The sequence below is a fragment of the Neodiprion lecontei genome, chromosome 6 (genome assembly GCF_021901455.1).
Source record: "Neodiprion lecontei isolate iyNeoLeco1 chromosome 6, iyNeoLeco1.1, whole genome shotgun sequence".
In the NCBI taxonomy this organism is placed as follows: Eukaryota; Metazoa; Arthropoda; class Insecta; order Hymenoptera; family Diprionidae; genus Neodiprion; species Neodiprion lecontei.
In genome coordinates, this window is record NC_060265.1 from 2,156,418 (window position 1) to 2,180,891 (window position 24,474).

A 24,474-nucleotide genomic window follows, 5' to 3' on the forward strand; every position below is an offset into this window, starting at 1 on the left:
TAGTCCCGTTTTCAATACGGTGTCAAGTACCGATTTGTGCATTGCATTGAATTCCGCATAAGCGGCACATCTACAGCACAGATTATACGGTCTGATAAAAACCTCTTTTCAAAATGAACGTCATATTTTCCAAGTCATTTTAGTCGGCAGACTAAGCGATGGATATCAGACGGTGTTAAAAGCGAAGAGTTCTTTTCCCTCTTCGTCGTCTGGGCAGATATTGCATTGATGCCGAGATAATGAGGGAATACAAGGAAAGGTGAAACAATTTATACAGTATCATCGGTACGTTCGAAAGAGAGAGAGAGAGAGCAAGAAATAGAGATATGTAGGAATCGTTGGGGGGGGAGTTGAGTCACAATATCCGAGAAACAAGCAGACTCGTCGTCGTCGTCGTCTCACGATCAGACTCGTTAAATATTCAACTCTCGTGTTTTATCCTTGGCGTATAACGCGTGTCCTCACAAACCACCGGTCACCGGCCAACCTGTTGCAGTCAAGATGCATAAAGAGAAGAAGAGGCTTAATCGGAAAAGATAAATATTTTAATGCCTCAACATCCGTCCAGTAATAGTCAGACAGACCAAGAATCATTCACCGCTGCAGTAATCGAGCGATCTCTGATTCGATCCACGAGGCGCGTAAATGACATATTCATACATGTATAGGTATGCCTGCGCATAATGCTCACTGTCACGAAAGAGGGAGAATTAATCGTCAGAATCACAGATCTTCACTCGTCTGTACACAGAACCGATGCAGTTTGTCATGCAATATAGACTCGGAAAAAATGTGGTACAAGATTTCAGAGATAGGAATTCTTGCGGTTGAGATTAATTGCCACATAAAATGACACGTGTGATTACATATTTATATTCAACGTTGCAATTGATACGTCAAAAACAAAGGGGTAAAAAAGTGTAATGGCCACACGTTGGAAAAGTCAGTGTGACATTGAATTTTAAGAAACACGAAAGTCAAAATATATACCTAGAAAATGCCAAAATTCCAAGGATTTTACGTACGTTGGCTTTTTGTTTGTTTTCAAAATCCTATAAATTAGATTGACATTATGATATTGTAACCCTGCTCTGACGTTTTGATTTTCGAACCCCTCGCGCCAAACTTTTACAAAGTTCCAAAAAGTTCTGAGAATTGGTTCACATGGTGGAAGGAAGTCGCATCTACTCGTCCGTATCCTACACATGAGGATGTAGAGGCGGCGACGCCTGTAACTGAGATGAATAAGAAGCGATTAAAAGTATGTAGGTATAATTGAAAGGAGCCCTACTCGAATGAATGATTAGGTCATTCCGTGCGTACGTCCCGCCTCTCGACCGGAGTAACGCCTGTGAACGGAAGACACTGGGACACGAGTGGTGGTAGAGCACCACCACCCAATGAATTCGAGTCATCTCCTCTCCTCCCGACCCACGTGAACGTGGCCGATGCACCATGCCTCCCAAGCACACATCCATTCGTCCATTCATGGATCCATCCATCCATCCATCCATCCATCCATCCATCCATCCATCCGTCCATCCATCTCCGCCGATCCAGAGGCCTTCGGAGTCCCCCGAATCTGCCCGACGCACATCCTCGTCTCCTTCTTGCGAGGAGAGCGGGATGTACGGATGATTGTAACAACGAAACGCGCGACTTTATACGCACACAGGGACTTATTAGTCGTTACGCAGGGCGGCTCCGACGCGTGTAAAAGTCCGAGCACCGACCACCGACCGGCTACGACGGTTTGCAATTTATTGTCTGGCTTTCAATTTGCCAAACGAATGCACTGCAGTGGGAGCTTTGCCGCTTCCGTCGGACATTCGGCGTTGAAAATTACCAATTGTCTCAATAGAACGCGATTTGCATGGTTTACCAACACCCTGGCATCCCTTCTCTACAGATAAGACCAACACAACAATTGCCGACGAGGATTCTTCGCCAAGCTCTTATGCTCCTACGTATACGTACGCGATAACCGCGCGTTTCTTCAGTCCATTCACCGCTCGCTGCATCGTTCGTCACCGTGAGAATCTTATCCAAATTGTTGTTTGTTTCTCCTGATGCATCGATAATAAATGTTACCATATCGCGATTCTCAGAAATGTCAAGTTTCTAATTAATTTTTAGCCTAACCGAAACCAGTTTTCCCGATCAAGTGTTATTACCGCCATTGAAAGAAACAAGATTCATTGATTCTCATGCGCTTTGAGGAGAAGAAGAAGGTCTTCCAATGCCTTTCCCGTACATACGTCGTGGCGTGGATGTGACAAAACTGAGGGTGTGGGAACCGCGAATTAAAAAGAAGAATAAAGTAATATACATCATTGTACGGATGCGTACATAATTGTCAATCGAATTACGAGACGGTAGATCGGGGCGATCGGTGGTTTCGGGAAATTCTGGGACTAAAATATATCAACTAGTCACCACCGCCGCCACAAAGTGAATAGCAGAAGGATAAAAGCGCGCGTGGGTATAAAAAGAGAACACGGGCATGCTGAAACATCAACAGGTGTTGGTAATTTTCAATATTGACTCATTCAGCGACGACCAGGTTGCGCGTTCGAACTTCGATGGGAGGAAAAAACTTATAATTCCCATGCTCGGTCTCATCGTCGGATATGAAACAGGCAGATAACGACGAGACCAGCGCGGCCGGCGTGTCAACTATCTCCCTGCAATATGGATTGGCAATGCGACACAGTACAGGCATTGAGCATTGACATCGAACAGTGTCGACGTCACGCAACGCGTTGTGCACCCTGCACATGTGACTTGCATCTGCTCATCCATCCATCGCACCGACACCATTGTCGTAATTACAGGCGTTCCGCACCCCTGCGGCATCGCACCGGCACTTCAGGGACTGCGGTGTACCTACAGGAATTGTCTGGGTGTGCGGGGTTCGCTTCGAAGTCTCGTCGCACCTTGTGGGAATCCCTTCCCCGCACTCTCGTATATATACCCAATGAAGTTTTGATTAGAGGGGTTGTCGCTGTGGTTCCGCCGAGTAGTAATTATTATGCGTGTGGTTTTTTGAATCATTGGACCTTCCGGAAGGCTGTAATAAGAATCTGAAAATTTTTCACACGCTTAATAGCCGAAAAAGCGATTCGAGCAGCGCTTTCGTGGGTCAAGATATTATGTATACCTACGTGAAGATGAATGGACGGAAAGGAGGAGAGCTAAAGATCGCGCCGGTGGTCTGAACGATGAAGGACATCCTAAATGTTATTACAGTAACCGAGTAGCGAGAGCAAGTGGTATAAGTATAACCACCCCACGATTTCTTCCTCCCTCGAACGCGGGCGGCGATGGTGGTGGTGTAGCAACAGCAGCAGCATAGAAGAGAAGACCGTGAGACGAAACACAAGAAGAGAGATATATATATTTTTAAACACGAAGAAGCGAAAGAGGAAGAGAAAGAGAAAGAGTAACGGGAGGTGCGGTAGGGGAAAAAATAAAGAGAAGAGATATGGGAAAGGGGGCGAGGAATGGCGGAAGGGGGGAAGAAAGATGAAGGCAGAGAAGCACGGCATCGAGTTCGGGCACTGCTATGACACATGGACCCTCCCATGGTGCAGGAAAAGTGCCTACTAACCGGCGCTGCAGAAGTGGGGCACTCTTTCCCATGACTATAATGTTTTTCACGATGAGGGGGTAGGATAACGCGTACGAATGCTTACACATCTCACTCACTCTACGCATTTCTATGTATAAATATACCGTAATACCTTGCGTCTTGCGGAGATTCGAGCTGCACATACCGTACGTATAAATAAATAAATGAATTCGTCTTGTAAGATTATATTGTGTACGCTCCGTAGATCACGTATACACCAGGGATGGTTACGAAATGAATGAAAATTTTCACCTCTCTGTTATTCTGTTGTCTTCATTTTGTGGACACAAAATGAATTCTTTCCTTCGGCACAACTCTTTGGAAATATGTCATGTTCTTTTCAAATTTTTAACGCTTATTTCAACGTTTATCGACGATTTTCAGTAGGTACATCCAATGACTGAGAAATCATTTGAGACTCTGTACTCTATGAAGGGATAAAATCCACTATAGACCGCCCAAAGTATCCGAAGTGACAAGTCCATCATCCGAAGGCCATAACAGTAAAACTGAATACCCCGAGCAAGAGGAGTGCTCGATTACGGATCATCTTCGACAAGTCTCCCGATAAAGAATCTTTACAGATTCGAAGTTGTGTAACGAAGAAGATGCGGCCGACGGCCACAACCAGCCATTCAAACGCAGAATCAGGTGAAGGTCACAGTGTCCGTGAGTCGTTCATACCTCTCACATCGATCCAGCGGCGACGCAGTGGAAGTAAAAGCGACGTTGGTGAGGTGGAGACGGGACATCGTTCATCGAGAACGCGGCGGACGAGGAGCATCGGCCAATAAAGAATGGTCGTTCCTCTGCTCGGAAAGAGGAGGACCGGGTCCACGACTTCCTCCTTTTCCCCCTTCCCGACCCTCATTCCCCCTCCGCCAAAGCTGAACTAATCTAACCAATCGGAGAGTGAAGGAAGAGAGCGGAGACATAGTCGTACATGGACTCCCTCTTACCATTCTGCAATATTTGAGGACACGAATGAACGATAGCCTGGACATCGCTAACGAGGAATCAATGATCGAAAAGGTTTAAAAGAAAAATTAAAAAAAAATCTGAAGAGAATGTTGAGCGGCATTCCTATTTACGTTTCTTTCAAGTTGCGAGACGAGATGAGTTTTATTTGTCAATTTTATTAAGTGTAAAAATGTGGAACCGTCCGCGACGGCGGTCGAAGCAACAGCGTCCGTGGTTTTAAAAAGAATTCGATTGCGGCTTGGTGAAGGCCGAGTGGGCATGCCTCGAAAAAGAGCCTCTTTCAAGACATACGCTCAATGCTCGTTCTCAGTTTGGTCTCGAAGAGGAGAGCCAGTCCCTGGCTTTCGCTGGCTCGGTGAAACGTCAAGGTGAAAAAAGATGAAAGGTAGGTAGATAATTCGGTGAAGGTATTGTCGCATCTGAGTCGTATAGTCACGTGGAATTCCTCCTTCTTCTCCTTCTTCGGGGAGGAGGCGCGGCGCATCCGGTCCAATCAGCTTTGTCATTATATGCAGATCATGGAGACTCGACGCATAAAAATTCAAAACGTCGTCGTATTGATTGAAGAAAACTCTCTCGCCCCCCCCCCTCTCTCTCTTTATCCCTACTCGACAAAGCAACGCTTCCAACGTTCCTCGATCCTCCGTAGGATTACCGGAACGTTGAACGTGTCTGCAGAACGATAAAAACTCGCGAGCCAGATTTCAAGTGTATCAGAGAAGTCTCTTTTTCCTATTAGACACGGTCTGACCATTCCCCTTTCCCAATTCTCATCCCCTCGTAAGTTCTTGCGCGCAGTATAAAATCGAGTAAGGAACAAGAACAAGGAAACTCATACCCCGTGAGACTGTTATACGCTTTTGAAAACAACGAAAGCCATCGAAATTGGTGTTTCAATATTTTTAACCGAACCACGGAGAACAAGCGACAAGCTTTGACACTGACAAAGTTTTCCCTACAAATTCGTCATCCATATTGCTCATCTATAACCAGTATGGCAAAAATATTTCACGGTGCACTGCCCACCTTTGGCGAAGCCCCATGAAAATTGAAATCAAGGTTTCGCGTCACATTCTATCCCTGCAGGCAATTCCCACGAGAAGAGTCGCAGTTTTCGGACTTCATCGTCATCGTGATGATCATAATCATCATCTACGTCGCATCACTTCAGCTATTCCGCGATGAGCGAAGACCCGCCTGTTACGGGGGCGAATAATCCAACTGCAATTCCTCCCGTATTAAAGGTATAAATGGTACAAGACGATGCAGGCGCGAGAGATTGCAAGGAACGATCGTTCTCATGCAGTTTAGGTTGCTTCTGAACACCCGAGTAACCTGGTCGAAGAACCCGCACAAGCTGCGACATCATCATTGACGGGAATCGTTCGACCTAAATAAATAAATACCCACACCATGGAAGATGGTTGTCAGGGTTTCGCAAGGAGCTGGATCGCTCTTGGGGACTAAATATTATACCTTTGCTTTTACAACCTGACGGTTGACGGTGATCGCGAGACGCACTGTTGAGAGAGTAATAAGATAGAGGAGGAGCACTCCTCCTCTTCCTCGTCCTCCTTCTTCTCCCGAGGGTCGGCGGCGGTACCCAAACCGCGGCGTGGGAGAGTCCTTGAACGCTGTTTTATAATCGCCATTGAAATTCCTTCCGGTCTATTACGGTTTCTACACACAATATTATATCCTGAGATCTCGGAAACCTTTTTAAGTATACGGCGTATATAACATGAGAGACGTGCTGCAGGTTAATTCATGCCTAGATGTATGCGTCATTCATGCGATGGGAAAAGGATTCTAGTATGAAGTACTTCGTTTGACCCGGTGCACAACAAAACCGCACTCCGTGTTCAAAACGATTCGATTTACACCCTGCACCCTGTCGCGTCAGCTGGATCGAATTTCTCACCCTTAATCGCAGTAAGAAATTGATAATCAGACTAATTTCGTCCGATCTTGATAACGATTTTGATCTTTTTCTCGAAAATTGTTCTCTTGCTATTAACGATATCCGCCTGACTTGATCAACACCATTGCACGTGGTTATTCGCGGCGTCAAAATTAACTCGATGATGATGAAACAAACAGAAATAATAATAGAACGTAAATTGGAAAATTTTGGTGATTTCGAAAAATTAACGACGGAGCCAGGAATCTAACCTGGCGTCTAGAGATGCTTAGCCGGAGCCTTACTCCGCTAGACCACCTAGCCGCCCAGACTCTGTTGTCTTTAATTTCTCTCATCACCAGTAAATTCGAATTTGTTTTCGTGTGCCTGTATCTATATTTGTTGAGAAATTCGTCTCTTCAGAGCACAATTATGGAATATTAGTGTGTAGGTGACACGTTTACAATATATTCCAACTTTTGACGAAAGCCACGCAAGACGGACAAGGTCGTCTATTAATGATATGAAAATACACATATCGATATTCGCTAGAAGAAAGTGCCATAGAATATATATATATATTATTAGATATATTAATATATTCATGCAGTTGGAACATGTTGTAAACATGTCACCTGCACACTAATATTCTACAACTGTGCTCTGAAGAGACGAATTTCTCAACAGAAATAATAATATCGCCGGTAATACGTAACTGTCTCAATTTAATTATTGTTTCAATCTTTTACTCAATATACGTATAGCAGAGCATTCGATGCGGTAAAAAAATAATGTACGAGATAAAAAAAAAAAGAAAACAAAAAACACCGAAAAATAAAGAGAGAGATAGAGATAATTAGGTCGGTAGGCAGGTCAGTGATAAAAACTTTACGAGATTGCCATTTCCTTTTGAAGCTTGATACACCTAGAAATTACATACAAAGTATTATACGGATAAAGATAATAATTAATTGGCATACACACGCGTCGAAATAATTATCTTAATTACGTTTAATCGTATAACGTATGATATATATTTTTACAATCGTGCACACGGCTCGCAAATCTTCTGCTGTGCGAGTGGTTTGAATAGCGAAACAAAGATATATATACATATATATATATATATATATATAATATAAGAAAGAAGAATCGTTCAACGAAGGAAAAAATTCCCAACGGGGCTTTTCATCGCTTCTCTTTCCATCGATGTGACCCAGTGGACCCTCCTTGCAGGGAAACTGCAGCTATTCCAAGAATCGAGTTGTTTTCAAAGTCGACAAACAACCGCACAGTCGGTCCACGGAGACTGAAGACGCACACATCCAACCCCCATAAAACCGCACAACCCGAAACCCTCTGACCACCCTGACTCTTATAGAGAATCTGGACGGCCCGAGTTTTGTTTATAATGTTAGGAGAAAAGGAAATAGTGTTTTTAGAGAAGCTACCAACACGAGGTCCAATTTTTTTCTTCCCCGTAACATCCCCGTACGCCTGGATTCTCGGGATTTTTGAGCATGACGATGATTATTAAGCAGCCTGCGCGACTTGTGAAAAATGTCGGATATGGTGTTTCCGCAGTTTAATACCTCCTTACACATCCGTCGTCGTCAGATTGCGGCAACGCGACGGTTTCCCCGATTATATCTTCGCCCGGTTTCTCCGGGCGAGAACAACGCCATATGGTCAGTTCCTTTTTGCCTCACCGACTAAGGAAGCGGTGGACTCGGAGAAGGAGGAAAAGACGGAAGGAAGAAAAAGGAAAGGAAGAACGGCTAGACGAGCTCCGACGAGGATTGAAACGAGGTACGAGCTCACTCGCGTTATTTATCACCATCGCCTGTTAAGGAACGCAACTTGTCCGCGTTAGCAAAGAATCGCCAGCTGTAAGCCAGTGCCAAAAAACTGTCATGCCCAACCGGGGATCATTCGCAGGGGGGGATTTATCTGCGGCGCGTTATAGTTTCGAGGACTACTAATACCCGTATAGGCCTCTTGTACCTTCGTGAATAAATGCATGAGCCGCGAACGCCGCGTCGGGTGAACGAGTAAATAAATATCTACTTCACCGCCAGCTGATCCTCCTATCCTGCATTGGGAACCGAGCGCAGGATTTATCGAGTGTCGGATTGATACTGGAGCAGTTATAAGAGAACAGTTTTTTACGCACGCATATACATATACAGATTCTAGATCAATTGCACGGGTGACCAGAAAAAAGTGTTATTTTTTTTTTTTTAGTTTTTTAGTTTCTATTGAGATAAAAAAATGTCGATTCTATACATCGAATGATAGCCAAAAGCTTTGTTTATTGCTTGTATAGTTTGTTTTTGTCTTTTTTGCGTTGATAGATAAGTCTTGAAGCTTTTGGTTGATAGCTTACATTTTTAGTTTACTATCAATTATTATTTTCGAACAAAAGTGATTTGAATGCAAAACCGAAGTCTGTTTAATTGTTATTTACAATAAATATTTGAGAAAATAGGTAATCTTTCTCAAAATCCGATACATCGTTCTGGTTTCTACGAAAACAAACTTTATCTGATAAAACTAATTTTTTATTTGATAGTTACTCGGACTCGTAACTCTGAACCCAGACTCATAATTCGTGTTGACCGGTGTCATTATAAACTTCGTACACTTTGAACGCCAAATAAAGATTAGAATTATCATGGTACCTACATGATTAGCGTTGTTTTGTTTCCTCAATAGTTGAGAACCGCAGGTTAAAATCCAGAAAGATATTCTTAAAGAAACTCGAACGTTTCGAGATTCCTCGAGCACTGTTGTGTGGTCGTAATTTATACGGAAGGTACAATTCTTGCTAGTCTAATGAGAGGATCGAAGCCCTTTGAAACTTTTCACCAAACTCATGATGAAAGAGGGTCGGTAATTCTAAATTCGTTGAGGGTAAACATCGTTCCTGGGATTTATATGTACATACATACCGAATTCGTACACGAGACCGAGTCCGGTAATTCTAGACACGCAAAGGCAACTGGTATACATGTATATACCTATTTCCTATGTATATATATATATATACATATAATGCAACTTGAAGGTTTTCTTACAAACCGTGTACGGTGTACACCCAGAGCGAGGCTCGGCTCAGCCCAGCCGTAATTGCTTCTTCTTTCCGCCGCAAATTTCATTAGGTCAGGAAAACCAAAGCCAACGGCTGAATATGGGCTGTGCACGATCAGCGAGGATGTATCATTAGTCAGTTCAACTAGCATAACGTCTGCCTTAACAACGATCACAATTTCAGTCCGCAATGTTCTCACAATAATTACTCCTCCCGATATGCCCTCGTTACGATATTCGAATAATCCATTCGCACTCGTTTGCCGACATCGGAGCAAAAATTACCGCGTAACAATCCTCCCCCTCTCGTTATTCGAACCTAGAAATTATACAATCTCGCGAGAGGATTGCATTCGAAAAGTAGGAGAAAGGTGAAGAAGAACGGTAGTAGGTTACTGGTTACGAATTGTCGCCGAATATTGGTACTCGGGTTCTAGCCGTCGCTGGTGCACTGTCAAGGAAACAATTACGAGAGCAGTTCGTGACTAGGCACTGTCTGCCCGTGCGTGCCAGGCCGGAAGTCTTGAGCGTATGGCCTGTTGCAGGATGCCGTGTCACGGTAGAGTAAGCTCTTACACTCTCGTAGTCGAACTGGAACAATTTCCTTGCCACCAAAGCTACCTTTGCGGTTACCCTTTCGCATCATGATACCGGTCATTTTGTCCCCGTCCTCCACCTCCCTTCCCTCAAGCACACGGCACCGTCTTCACTTTTTCACCACCAATGTACAAAGCGACGGTGTCGCACTTCCGCTTCTCATTTTCATCGTCACTCGAATAATAATATTACCTACAATCTGTAATACACCTCGACATGTTCCGATGTCCTCGTTGATTCTTTGGCAAATTTTTCTCGCGATTTCATCGGCTTTTGATCCGATTTTTTTTTATTTTCATCAAATCCGTTCCTAGACAACGGAAACTCCTGAGATTTGTCGTACCCTAAAAAGATATACGAGAGGAGAAGGCGAAGGGGAAGAAGGTGGCGGTGCTGTTTGCTATGCACGCGAGCATAGTAGCATACGATATATCCTAGGAGGGCTCGACGGTATTTCATTATTTTTATGACTTTTTCCTTTTACATTCCGTTTTTTCATTATTTTTTTCTTTTTTTTCGTGTATACACACACGTATATGCACATGTACCCAGGACGATGACGCCTCGGTATACGTGCGGTAGTAGCTCGAGAGAGAAACGGAAGTTGAAGAGAGAATTCTCGTGCCTATATCCATAAAGATTCCTCCTCGGAGTTGCCTGCGCTTGTTGTATAAGCTGCACAGCCACTACGGCGTGTGTAACATACCTAAATTAAAGCTTTTGTGTATACAAATATGTGTATACACGCGTTACACGCAACGTACATGCAGGTATATAATACTTTTGTGCTATGCGCGAGAAACGTCCGAGTAACGAATGTTTCCGCCTCCTCAATGCAAGCGAAAGATAAAAAATAATATGGGAGATAAAAACGATTCGACGAACCTCAATGCTATCGCTATTTCCTATAACGTTCACTTACGATCGGTATCTGTGATCCATATTCCACCCTGTACGGGCAACGCTTTTAAATTTCCAAACGAAAGAATTGAAAGAGTGTTTTTTCAAAATTCAATCTCAAGAAGCGGACAGTTCTTCTTTTTTTCTTCTCATTCGATAACACATACCTGACACGTAGTTCAAATTGTTGATAATCGTTGATTGAAATATATCATTTTATACCTGTTACAGGCTTGAAAATTGCCGAGAGAAGAGAAAATACCAACCGTCTACGTGATATCTTCAACTCTTTGATTTGTGCATAGAATTCCTGATGAATGCGCTTCTTCGCTAGTAATCGAGTGAGGAATTTGCCCGTTGGTATACACGATGTGCAATGGCGAATGCGGAGAAACACGAATCACCGTGTATAATTGGCCGAGAATTATAAAACCCGTAGGAAATAGAAAAACAAGTTGAAAAAACCGAAACGCCTGTAACGGCGTAGAGTAAATGAGGGATTAACGCTATGTATGGAGCGCAATATACGCAGGTAGTGTACGGTGCAACATATCGGCGAGTTTGTAGGTAGCGTAGGCATAAGCTGCTAAAGAGCAAGAACAAGTTCTATCGATCGACGTGATTGGAAAATAAAGAAAAAGATGACAAGTTTATACCCGTGACTGAAGAGAAGAAAAAAAATTAGGATAGACAAAAGGAGCTCACCGATAAACTGCATATCCGATCGAAAACGAAGTCCGAAACACGTCGATCATCGGTGGAGTTCACGGCCAGTTCCACGTTGAGTAAATTTTAAGATTCTGCAACTGTAACAAAGGATAAACAAAGGATATGAACAAAGGTCGAGTATAAGACGCCTGAACTTTTTCCCGCGTCCTTCGTCTCGAGAGAATGAAATACGTCCGAGAGAAAATTCTGTTGCGTATATTTACGCGCGATAATTCGCGAACGCGCGAGCGCTGCACGCGTGGAAAAAAAAAATTCATCCGCAGAGGGCATAGATGGAGGAGGAAAAGGAGGCACGGAGACCGTGTCTGCACGGTTGTGAGTTTGCGCGAATAACAAGAGGAGGGGGGGGGGGGAGGGGGGAGATAGAGACGAACGAAGAAGCAAAACCGGCGGTCGTTAATGCCTGTTTCAGCCCTTGGCGAAGTACCGCCGCGAAACGGTAGACAAAAAGAAATACAGACGGGATGCTGTGGTAGGCCGCACGAAACTATCTTTGCCCGGTCTGTTAAAACTTTCATCCTCCGCAACGACGACGATGCGCTTCTTCCTTCGAGCTCGAGCGGTTGTCTTTCAACGGTCGGCAGTTTTTCTTAATCAGCTGTTTCGGCTTGACCCTCATTACTACGGAAGATAGAGAATTACTGTCTCCGTCTACAGAAAGTGTCCGCAAAATAAACTGTTCGAAGTGCGGTGTTCAAAGATAACACCGTTGTTGTGTTGGATTTAAGACCGCTTGGTGCCGAGAAGATGACGTTTAATTTTACACTAATCGATGCGGACTTTTATTGACACCGTGAATTTTCCGACAGTGTGGAGTACAATAAAGATGGCGTTGCTGTAGCAAAAATGTTCACAATTAAAAGAAAGCGCCAGTGGGATTGAACTCTGATTGCTTATTAGCGCAATTCTGGTGACTGTTTCAACCACTATTCGTCGATTTTTGGTGGTCACTTATTTAATTGCAAAAGCCCGTACGAGGTGATCGTCCTTAGCATAGAAAATTTTCATCCGTATTATATACATACACGTTGCATATACCTGTCTCGGGTGTGTTGCGATTTTAAAATCCGAGAAGAAGATCGAGAAGCGAGATGAGAAAAAAGTTTCTCATTTTTCAATTCCATTAAGAAACGTTATACATACTACAAAACCACGATCGTGTCACGGGTGGATCGACGCTTCTTGCACACCTGCGAACTTATCGTACACGATCTGTATCCGTGCGAACTGCGAATACCTACACGATGAAAGAAACGCGGCGGCTCTTGCGGAGATGAGGTTTTGCAAAGAATGCAGTTTTGACATCGATATCCGGCCTGCCTTGCTCGTGCGCCTTCGACGTCGTTGTCCAGCTTCCACGAGACGCTGTTCTACGTACCTACGTACAATGGTACATGTATGTACGTAACATATACCTGCATACATTTGTCAGGTGCTACCGTGGACACACGTACGTATGTACATGCATATACGCGCGGTTGGGTATACATAACGCGGTTACATACAACGTAGGTAAAACGACACCTCGTCCTCTCCTCTGCCTGCACAGCAACGAGTTTCCAACAATTAATTATCGAAGAATTGTAATGTTAATTCAGTAAGGAATGCATCGTCGTCGTTGCAGTCTTCTTCCTTTTTTTCTCGCTCTTATACAATCAGTGTCAGTCGGTCTTTTCTCAATAAATTAAATTTCTCTCGTCAAATCACGTAAAACATCAATTTTCTACAGAAGCAACGGTAAAGGTTTCAGTCGAAATGATCGAACGATGACGTGTTTCGAGACCACACGATACCGATCGCTTTGATCTATCGCCCGTTAGTTGTGCCAACCTTTCCGATCGATTTCGTTGTTTCGTTTCCCCAAATCTATTTTCCGCGTCCAGTACCGTACAATACCGCGGCATGTGGCTTTATACCCTTGATCGAAATCTCTTTATCTCACCACATGTTGAAACGATATAGATAAAAATAGCAGGGGAGTGATAATGGGAAGGTTAACTTATCAACCACCGGACAATAGCATATAGCCGAAGGTGTGTCTGTGGGGACACGTTAAAAGCATTCGTAATCGAACTAACCTCCCTCCACCCTGCCCCTATCGAAAAAAAGGTACGGCGCATTGCATCTGACGAGTCGATAATTGATTCGACTCATTACGAACGAATTAGGAAAGATTTCTTGCCTTTTAGGGGGCGGGGGGCTTTCCAACAGATGCATATATTGGGGAGATGGGGCGTTTTAAAGAGGTGTGTAAATTAAGGCGAGGGATGGAGGCACCGCGTTTCGGAGTATCGGTCAATTTTACGACTCGCGGCGCGTCTGCGGACGATGAATTGTATTTTCGATGGTGCGTGCGCGTACGCGAGAGGCGAGAGTGTGTGGGTGGTATGAATGTAGGAATACACCACAGGCGATGCGGATGTACAGGTATACCTGTTGTATTTTGGGGCGTTCGTTGACCCCCGCACGTCAAGAATTGTAACATTCTAACTTGAATAACCGGAGCTAAACTGTAAAATCAATATGCAGTATCGCCTGCGTGTATAGTATCCGAATTACACGCTTGGTAAACAAATTCGAATGACAGAATCGTCGTGTTTGTGATCGTTCGAGATTTTCCTGTATTTCGGCAAAACTACAACTGCGATCTTTTTACTCGCGAGTATTTAAAGCACGTGATGTAACCTGTGTGCGCGTAACGATATTCGTACAAGGTAAGAAAAAAAAATGTTGCACGAACGTTTCATTTCATTCGGAGTACAAAGATATTTGGCAAATTGGCTGAACGGTAATTAGATCCGTTAATTGACCGTAGTAGACAGGTGTAATTAAATTCGAATACCATGTACGGGAATGTATATATTTTAGGGTGTTTCAGGAAAAAATAATTTGCCAATTTCCACCGTGGTACCCTCTGAAAAGTTTGTTTGGGTTTAGAAAAAGATTCTTTCAAAAGATGAGCGTTGTACGTTACGCCTGAGATGAAGTTTATTCAATTTCTGTTTGCAGAGAAGATGAATTTTGTAGATAATATCTATATTCCGGGCTGCAAACATCAGGGTTACAGCTTACTCCACGGCCAGTCTTCTGCTCTGATGGTAAATGTTTTTGGAAGAGGTAGTCACCACGTATTAGACAAACGTGGACGGGGTACACCATAACTATCTCTCTCTTACCGCTGGTCCCTATACGGGACACAAGCCCACGCGCGTTCCATTGCATATCGAAGTGGGACCCCGGCATTAACAGAAAAAAATGCGAAAAAAGTGAAAAATTGAGGGAGCGCCATCTTACAAGGTATTTCGTTTCTTTTTCAACATGTTAAAGTAGGCTGAAAACTAAGCGACACGCATTTTTTTTCATCTACCGTTGAACACCGTAAGGGGGTGAATTGGCAGTGTTATTTGTTTTTTTCAATTGATGAAATTAAATTTTTCATTTTTCGTTATGAGAAAACTTTTCCCGTTGCATTGGTTAAAAAATATTATGTGTTCTTGTGGGTGAAACCGCGAAATCGCCTCTTGACACGGCTTACATCGGAGGGTGGTTTTACCCCCATAACGTGTTTGATGACAGATGAAAAAAAAAAAAAAAATGCTCGTTGCATAGTTTTTAGTCTATTATAATATATTACAAAAGGGATCAAATCGGAGAGTTAGACCTAGGATACCTTCCTTGTTAGACGTAACGTAAAACGCTCATTTTTTTCATAGAATCTTTCTTTGAGCCGAAATAAACATTTCAGAAGGTACCACGGTGGAAATTCGCAAATTATGTTTTCTTAAAACGGCTTGATATGTACGTATACACACATAGGTATATTATTCTTTCAGCTCCGAGCCGACACGCGAGCCATCGGACGTCGTTCATCTTCAAGATTTCAGCCACGGGCGAGATTCTTCGGCGTGCCGCGTTGCATCGCATAACGATTTTTCCCAGAAGCTTGCAGTAGCCCCCTTTTCCTCTCGCCTCCCGCTTTTGGCCCCTCAAGTGAACTGCAGCGCCGGTAGACAATAAGACACGTTTATGCAGATCGTGAGATGATTCGGTACCGCCGGTCAGGTGGAAATATATATTACAAGTGCCTGTTTACGGTGCCGAAAGACGTAAGGAGTAGGTACAAGATACATCATCTTCTCGCCTCCTGTGCACGGTGCAAAGATGCACTAAAAATTAATGCTTACGTTTTTTTTTTTTTTTTTTTTTTCCGTACACGTCGAGGAAATCCAAAAAAATAATTATATCGTTACGCAATGCAATCTTAGATTCTATAACAGTGCGCGAAGATTAGTTGATTTTTGAATTTTTCAACATTTCGCACATTCTCCAATTGCAACAATCAAGATTTTCACGAATTCTTCTTAAATTTCGTTATTTTATTTTCGCAAGCTCGATCCTGCCAAGTTTTGCCCCCGGCTGGATTCGAGTTGATCTGAACTTGTACACCGCGCGAGCTTCGAATTGTATCGTAGGAAAACAACGGCAAATAAATGATGTCAGCAGCAGCAAGTTTCAGCAATTAGAACCTTACTCAAGGTAGGTGCGGCAGTTCCGTGATTTCGAGTAAATATTCGATGTGTAGAATTCAAATTGACACAGCATCGCGTTCATATCTACTCGCACACGCATATGCAACTACGCAAAGCTGCGAAGACCCTGTACGTATATACATACATACATATATATATTATAATTTATGTTGGGCACCTTGCTCTCGACCCCCGCTGGGACCGACAGGTCTTAGGGCCTCCGTATCTCCCTGGGAACTTCTATGCGCGGTCCCGATCAGTGTTGCGATGCAAGCATTCACTGATCCCAACGACGCGACGGCGTTACAGCCACTCAACTCTATAGATATATAGACTAGAAGAGACTAAAGCCGCAAGCTTCGTGTTGTATATGCGATGCAGAACCTACACGGACGCCTCTTCGTTTGTGCTGGACCAAAAAACTGTCCATTCTTGGCGTAGGTCCTTTCGCTGTGCATGCACGTATATACACATGCATTGATACAACATCTACAGATATAAACCCGGCCTCGACTCCTCCTCCGGTCCCTTTTTCCATTTATTTTAAACTTTTCTTCATACCTTGTCGTACAATGTATGGTAGGTACGTGTACCCGCATGCACACAATTTCCAAGCTAGTTTTTACTTTTTGACCCGACTCGTACGACTGTCCTTGATTTTTATTTGTTATCACAGCTTCCTTTTTTGGTCTACCTATCCGAGTTTTTACGAAAGAAGCCAGCTGTCGGACTACCTCGTTACCGTAAAGAGAAACCGAACTTTTCGGTTAGTTTCAATTGTTTTCCAAATCTTTTAGTCGCTGCAGATAAACGTATATTCGCGAATTTTGAGGCGCGTTGCAAGAAATAAAAAAATAAAACTCACAATCCACCAATAATTTGTATAAAATCTTGAACCGATGATTTAAAAAAATTCAACATGAATTCCAGATTCTTCTCTGAGGTGCGATAACGGTAAGAAAGGGTCCGAATTTAAAGGGACTCGCAAAGTGCGGTTCGCAGCAGCGTCGACGGATCCGTTCGAACGTGATAAAACGCGCACGTACCCACCGATCGGCTGAACGTGCACGACGAACGTCCACGCGTGATGTTAATTCCCGATAAATTCCGTGAGTTCATTAATACGCGGGGCTTCTTTCGCTCCTCTCGGGGTCCTCCGCACGCAGAAGGCGGGCAGCAGGGAGCGGAGAGCGAGCAGTTCATTGAGTACGTCTGGTATGCGCCGGAGGGCCGACCTACGCTGAGCGAAGCTGTTTAGTGACGGGGTCCGGGTTCCCCACGGAGCAGCGGCTAGTGTAGTCTAGCTTAGACTAGCCTGGCCGAGCCTCCGCCCATAAGTACCTACTACGAAAAGCGTAAAACAGCCTTTTCCGACCGCCGCCGCCTCCCACACGACCGCGATGGCCTTCAACTCCGAGTCAAGGTTTTCGAGGCAGTACGCGAACCAGTCACCGAACCCTTATTATCAACAAGAGGCGCGTGCAAACGGAAGAAGCAGCTTCCACCATTCTCACTCGCTCTCTTTATCTCTTTTCTTTCTTCTATAAACAACCGAAAGCGACCTTCTAATTAATCTTGGTTCTTCCTCCATTCCGTAGGCTTCAAGGACTGCGGTTAAGTGGCCGAATGATCGATAGGATCGAGGCGATCCGCAGCTGCGCTACAATCGTTGGTGACCAAATCTCTCCGTTGAGGATATACTTAACACGCGCAAAGTGTGGAATTTGTCTTCTTGAAAAGAAAAAAAAAAAAAAAAATCGTCGCCGATTATTTCGTCACGATCGAGTTAAACTCAAACGCACTGCCAAAAGTCGTTGGTCAGTGGAACGGACGTTACACGTTACGTCATAGTTCAAACCGGACATTCGATGCGGGCACGTAAAGAGTACGTAAATATAACGAAGATTGACTCGCTAGAGGGACTTTCATACGCTACCAGTGTCTGGTACCTACCTACAATGTACTCCCATTCGTGCGTTACATGTGAAGAAATCACACCAGGAGAAAATCATTTCATCCTTGCAATATCCAGATGTGAAACTCCGCGGTTTCACCGACATAAGAGCAGATAGGTACGCAGTGATCGATAGCTTCAATGTCAGATTTTGCCTCGAGAGCAGAAGAGAGAGTACAGAGCCTGATACGGGAAAGCGGGTCTTCTTAACGCGTCGAAAAAACATTAATACTTGTAACCAATTAAATCCTGAGTCAGTTACGTTCTCATTTCATCAATAACTAGTGTACAAAGTAATGCGAAACGGAATGTGCGTATGTATCCTCCTCTTCCGGATATCCCTCCATATTCCCAAATCAAGAACATCGCTCCGTCATCACGAGACATTGCCATTTAGCGGTATAACATATCGGATGGAATAAGGAATAAGATCATCGTGTATAAATGCAAATAGGAATACCGGCTGCTCAGCATTGATGAGGGTGGCGCATGGTGTAAGGTGGGAGGACACAATATTTAGTCACGTTCAACAAATTCTTGTTCCTTAAAGAAACCCGTTCCGCACCGCGCTCCCACGGGAATTCCTTCGACTCCTCACACCGACTGGATGCAAGGCAGCATGGCAGCAGCGGCAGCAGCGGCATTGCCCTCACTCGGACGTTCTCTTCTCTTCTTTTCTCTTCTCCTCTCTTCTCAATTCTCTTCTCTACCCTCCGTCTCCCTCTGTCGCACGTTACTCCGTCCGCCAGTCTCTCATTCCCTTCAAAACATCCTCTATCAACAGAGAGCGCCTTCCTTCCACATCCTTTCCTCTTCCTTCTCTCTCTCTCTCCCTCTCTCTCCTTTCTCTATCTTTCTCCAAGACATTTGTATACCTACCCAACTCTCTGTGTTCCGAGGTATACACCGCGTTGTTCGAGGAAAAAGAAGATGAAGAAGAAGAAGAAGAAGAAGAAGAAGAAGAAGAAGAAGAAGAAGTGGAAGATGCCTAGCGCTAGTCACATGTAAATAACACATATCTCCCCGCCCCCCGCACCCTACATGCAGGTACGCAGTGAAAACCCCGCATTATTGTACCTGGGTACGTGAACACAAGCAACATACGTATGCATATGCATCACGAGCGTCGGACGTTCGACGTTTCGTCGTTCGCCGGTTGTGTCCGTCAGCGTTCCTTCTCAGGGCTCCCGAAGGACCTGCCGCAGGTTCTGCCAAGTTAGGATACGGCATACAAATGCACCGTGCGAGAACCACGCATCCGTTTTCTTCTGGCTCAAGAATTGTGAGAGTGGCGAGGATGGAGGATACAAGGGGACGCGGAGGCGTGTGATGATGATAAGTGGCGAAAGGTGAGTGAATGACTCGGAGGTTTAAAAAACCAGGAAACCACCTGCGACGGGGTATTATTTTTGTAGACGTAACGCATAACTTCTCGTGTGCGCGTTACGGTGTCTGTGTGCTGGGTACACATCGGTGTACGATCACGTTGCAGGCTACACACCATCGTCCATCCGCTCTTCTTCCACTCGTGTTTCCTGCATTTCATACGTACCTACACCTATACTAGAGATAGCTGTGCATCTGGGTACATACCTATCCAATAGACGTTGTTATTGGGTTGGCATTGAATAACTTTTCCGCACTACCGCGAGGGGGAATCGCATTGCTCACGAGTCTTGTGCCATCCCTATACCTTGTACCTGCATCTACGTTGCATGTATGTACAACCTTTGCTCATGCTCTGCATCCCGAGTCTCTCGGGTGCATCAAACTGCAGTGACTGGAAACAAACACTTTGTCCGTCGATATCGTGATCGGAACTGTACGTATGTGTCTTGGAAAACATTTTATAATCGTACGGTATGCGATACGTGTGGTAAGAACATGGTGACGAAACGTTGTTTTATTTCAGTTGGATAAAAGTCGGGATCTGTCGCAATTTGTAGCCGCATAGGCAATATCGTTGATCAAGAAATAGTGACCGAAATTTATTAGGAGCGGTTCGATTCGATAAAAGGGACCGCAGTCTGCATTGCGACATTGGAATCGACAGGGTCGAAGAAATAGGTAAACAATATTCCAGGAATGGCATTATTTTGAATGAAGTAACGCATCGCCACGCTGTTGCGGCAATGTCTCGAAAGCGTGATTGTACATCGATACGAAAAAAGAAAACAAGAAAACAATAAAAATTTATATCCAAGAAGTTTTGCCTCGGTGAAAAAAATGATGACCGATCGAAATAGACAATCAATCGTGTTTTTACAAATTTATCCCTCGAAGATTGTACGGAAGATAAGAAAATAAGTAAGCGTGATGAGGCAGTGGACGGGAGTCTGATTCAAAGACAGGCAATTTCACAGTATGATGTGTGCTAGGGCAATGAAGGGATTTCGTATGGGATTGAAATTACAGTCCACATCACGGTTTAAGGTAACAAGGTGTGTTCTTGTCCATCACCGCCGATTCGGTTATTGAGAAGGTGTCCCGACATGAAATCGTCATTTGTATTTAACTATAATTGTCGTGACGTCGTACGGGGACTATCACGTGACTTCGCTACCGGGCATCTCCGTTCAGAGCACACCTTGATTCCTTACACCACGCGTAACGACGAGGCCCGTTGTCCGAACGTTACAAGATGAGGCTGCGTGTTGCACCTACAAACGGTTACGTTAGACTACGCTCATCTCGTCTACCGTGGAATCATCGTCGTTGCAGTAGGTAAGTATCGTGCATGCGCAAGCACGCCGTGCCGTTGAGAGTGAACGAGGGCGTGCGATAGCAATGACTGTAATTTCTCTAAAGACGCGGGCGTTTAGAGAGTCCCGGGGATGGGGATCGCTGAATGAGGATAGCTCGGTAACCCGGGGCTATTTGGTCGGTATCGAGAGAATCCGTAGCTAGCAACGCGGGAGGGCGGCAGACCTTTCCGTGTTGTCTGGTTGGCCGGTGCAACAGCGGCAACGGAGATGCTCCGACGTCGGGAGAGTACCAATGAAAAGGAGAGAAAAGAAGGGAAGAAAGAGAAGAGCTGGCTGGCAAAAGAGGAATAGTAACAACAACAATAAGAAGAAGAAGAAGAAGAAGGAAACGGGGAGTCCAAGAGGACGAAGAGAGACGCAAGTCGGACCTAGAACTACGCGACGAGAAAGGAGAGAAATTCCGCCTCTCGTACATTCAAACTCGGTTCACGGATTGAACGGAAACACGTTTCTGGTGCTAAGACGACTCCCGGTGATCCGGGATGCAGGGATTTAAACCTGCGGGACAGTCGGCGTAGCGCCTCTTTTGCTTAAATTTCTCAATAGGGTTAATCGACTGCGACCCTCCGGCTAGTCGCTGCAACGCTCTACTCATTATCCGAAACATTTGTGATCCTAGATTTCGCATCCAAGCTGTCGAATTTGCATGTACGACAGTTTAAGTTATAGTAAGAGATGTGAATGAGTTTTAACGAAAGTGCGACAACTCTGAAGGAGTTTGGTTTGAAAAATACACGAGTATGTTTTGGTTTGAAACGGTTCGACGTACTTCGGTAGATCCTGAAAAATTTTCGCTGATTACCGTAAAATAAAAGCAGTTAATTCTCAGTCTTGATTGATTTTCAAAATTAATTGCTGGTTACGTAGTTTTGACAGTAAATTGATACAAACAAAAAAAATTTTACCAGTAAAAATTATTCTATACGGTGTAAGAAATTGGGTACACGTTCAAGGTGGCCGAAAAAAAAGGTCGGATCAAGCCAATTTGTTTTCTCGATGAAAAAAAGTAAACTTGTTACCTCGAAAAACCATTTCTAATTGATATTTTCAGTTTATTCCATGATCAAATTAAAAATCCCACGACAATTTCGGGTTCTCCAGCTTTTCCAGTCGCATCGCGTGTTCCGCGTTACCGTGGGTACAACAGATACGCAATTCCGGAGTAAATTCTTGCGGTCCATCGGCAAGCTGCGCGTTCTCCACCTCCCCATTTTAATTTTAATAATCAGATCATAATCAATAAATCAGATTTCAGGCGGCAGTCGGCGCGGGATCAAACAACACTCCCAGCATCCTCGGCGTGTCCGATTCACTGCAGGGTGTGCAAGTCGAGAGTGAGGGAGCGAGCGTACAACCTCGACGTATAATCGTAACCGAATACATTCATTCCTCCTCTGAGCAGCGTTTCTCGGTCCCGGAATACTTTAACCGAGGGTTGAAGCGGCCGGCCTCCCGCATAATTTCTCGATCAAAATTCCGGCGCTTCTTCACGGTCCCGAGAAGGACGAGACCCGTCGGGGATGCAGGAGAGGGATGAAACCAGCAGGGTCTAGAAAAAAATCGAAACACCGGATCCGGAGTTGCGCGAGAGATGTTCCATCGGCAGAAATCACGTGCCGTCTGTAAGTCAGTGCCGCAAAACGACGAACTCTGAGTGAAAAAATGCAAAAACAACAGCCCTGCGGATATTGTACAATAGTAACGTAAATAAGGCGGCAGCCAAGCGTGAAAGACGAGGAACATTTTGACTGTTATACAATACCGTGTATACTCAAGAACCAGAATGTAAACGGCGCATGTAAATGGCGCCAAGAATATCATGCCTACATTTGATTATCTATATTGTCACACGGGTATAGAGTTACCTTTCGGTATGTGTACCAACGTACATGCCTACTATAATAATAACGTGTCTAACGTACGGGTGTCTCGTAGAGTCGTATCAGGGCAGTAAAACACGGACAGGTATAAGGGAAAGAGAGATAAACACGAAAGAGAACAAAATAAGAAAACCGTGAAAGTAAAAATGCAGCAAGTGCAATATCGTCGTACCGCGTTTCGATGTTTTTCCACGCAACGTCCGCGGTGCTCTGTTGAACGTAGCTCACAACTCAAACGTGATGAATATTCGCGGGTTTTATTCCGTTCCTCATTTCCGACATTTTTGCATGCGTTTTTTTGCCCTCGTTTTCCGTTCAACAAATTATTATTATTACGTTTTACGTGGTGCCATGCGCGGCGAATCGCACCGCGGGTAGATAAGCACATCCTGCCTACCCCATAACCATATGCCTCGACGCAAGATAAAACTTGGTGAAAAAAACCAGACAAGGTGTACGAATTTATGCGAATTTTACATGCACGATGTACGTACATGTGGAGATACGGTGTGCGGTACGTGCAGTAAAGCGGTAGAGAAGCTCGACGCAAGCGGATTGAAGTTAGTAACGTTGATGTAATGAAACATTGAAGCTAAGATCGTGGTTTTGAAAATTTGGAACTCCTTTAAAGAATTTATTAATTAAAGATTACTCAATTTGAGATGCTCCTACATTTGCGAAATAATGATTTTTCCTAAAAAAAAAGTACGAAGTTGATATGAAAAAAAAAAATTCTACGTTACGGGCGAAATTTTTTATAAAGCAATTCGATTTCTATCGAGATATTTTACGAAAGAAAAATAATAATGCGGAATACGATCGTTTTGCGTATTACATGTCCGTACGTAAGATTCAGTGCGAAATTATAAACGTATAAACATACATTTATCGTATATATTTATTCTACAGCGTTGACACGCCTCCTCGGCGTTAGCGTTTTATCTGAATATTTTTTTATTACTTCTGATGTCAATTTAAAATTCATCTCATTTGAAATTTCATTCATCACTGATTCACGCAGCTCGTTTCACAGAGTTAACGGTTGATCGTCCGAATCTTGTCGCGCGGGACACGTGCCCATATTTTTCGTTACTCGGATTCGCCAGTTTCAGTCTCGCATCAAAGGGCACGTACGTATTTACGTAGAGATGGAGTTGAGCGTACATCGCACGTACACAAATGCGTAAATACGGAAATACGCGTGCAGAGACGCGGCAACGCGAGATTGGAATACAGAATACACGGATAATTAAGCAAGCAATCATCCGCGAGCTAGCAGGTAGGTATTCAAATTGATAATCCCGCTTCCCTCTCCCCGCCCCCGAACACTTTAAATGCCTGGCACATGCACCTGCCAAACGACGCTCTAATGGACATTTCATGCCCGACGAGGGAGGGGGGATAAAACAGGTTTTTTTTAAATCCCGGAACGTTCGGTATGCCGAATTCCTCGGGCTGCACATGTGGGTATACATTTACGGATACCCATACGTGCAACGCATTCCTATGTATAATATT

The 24,474-nt window shown here is 44.2% G+C and overlaps 1 protein-coding gene across 1 annotated transcript in view; it reads right to left on the reverse strand.

Moving 5' to 3' along the window:
* Window positions 1-24,474, reverse strand: part of LOC107219547 (G1/S-specific cyclin-D2) — a 121,728-nt gene that overhangs the window by 80,417 nt on the left and 16,837 nt on the right. Inside the window, exon 2 of the mRNA XM_046742730.1 lies at window positions 11,805-11,905. The gene's annotated coding sequence lies outside the window, so the exon portion shown is untranslated. The remainder of the gene's footprint in view (window positions 1-11,804; window positions 11,906-24,474) is intronic.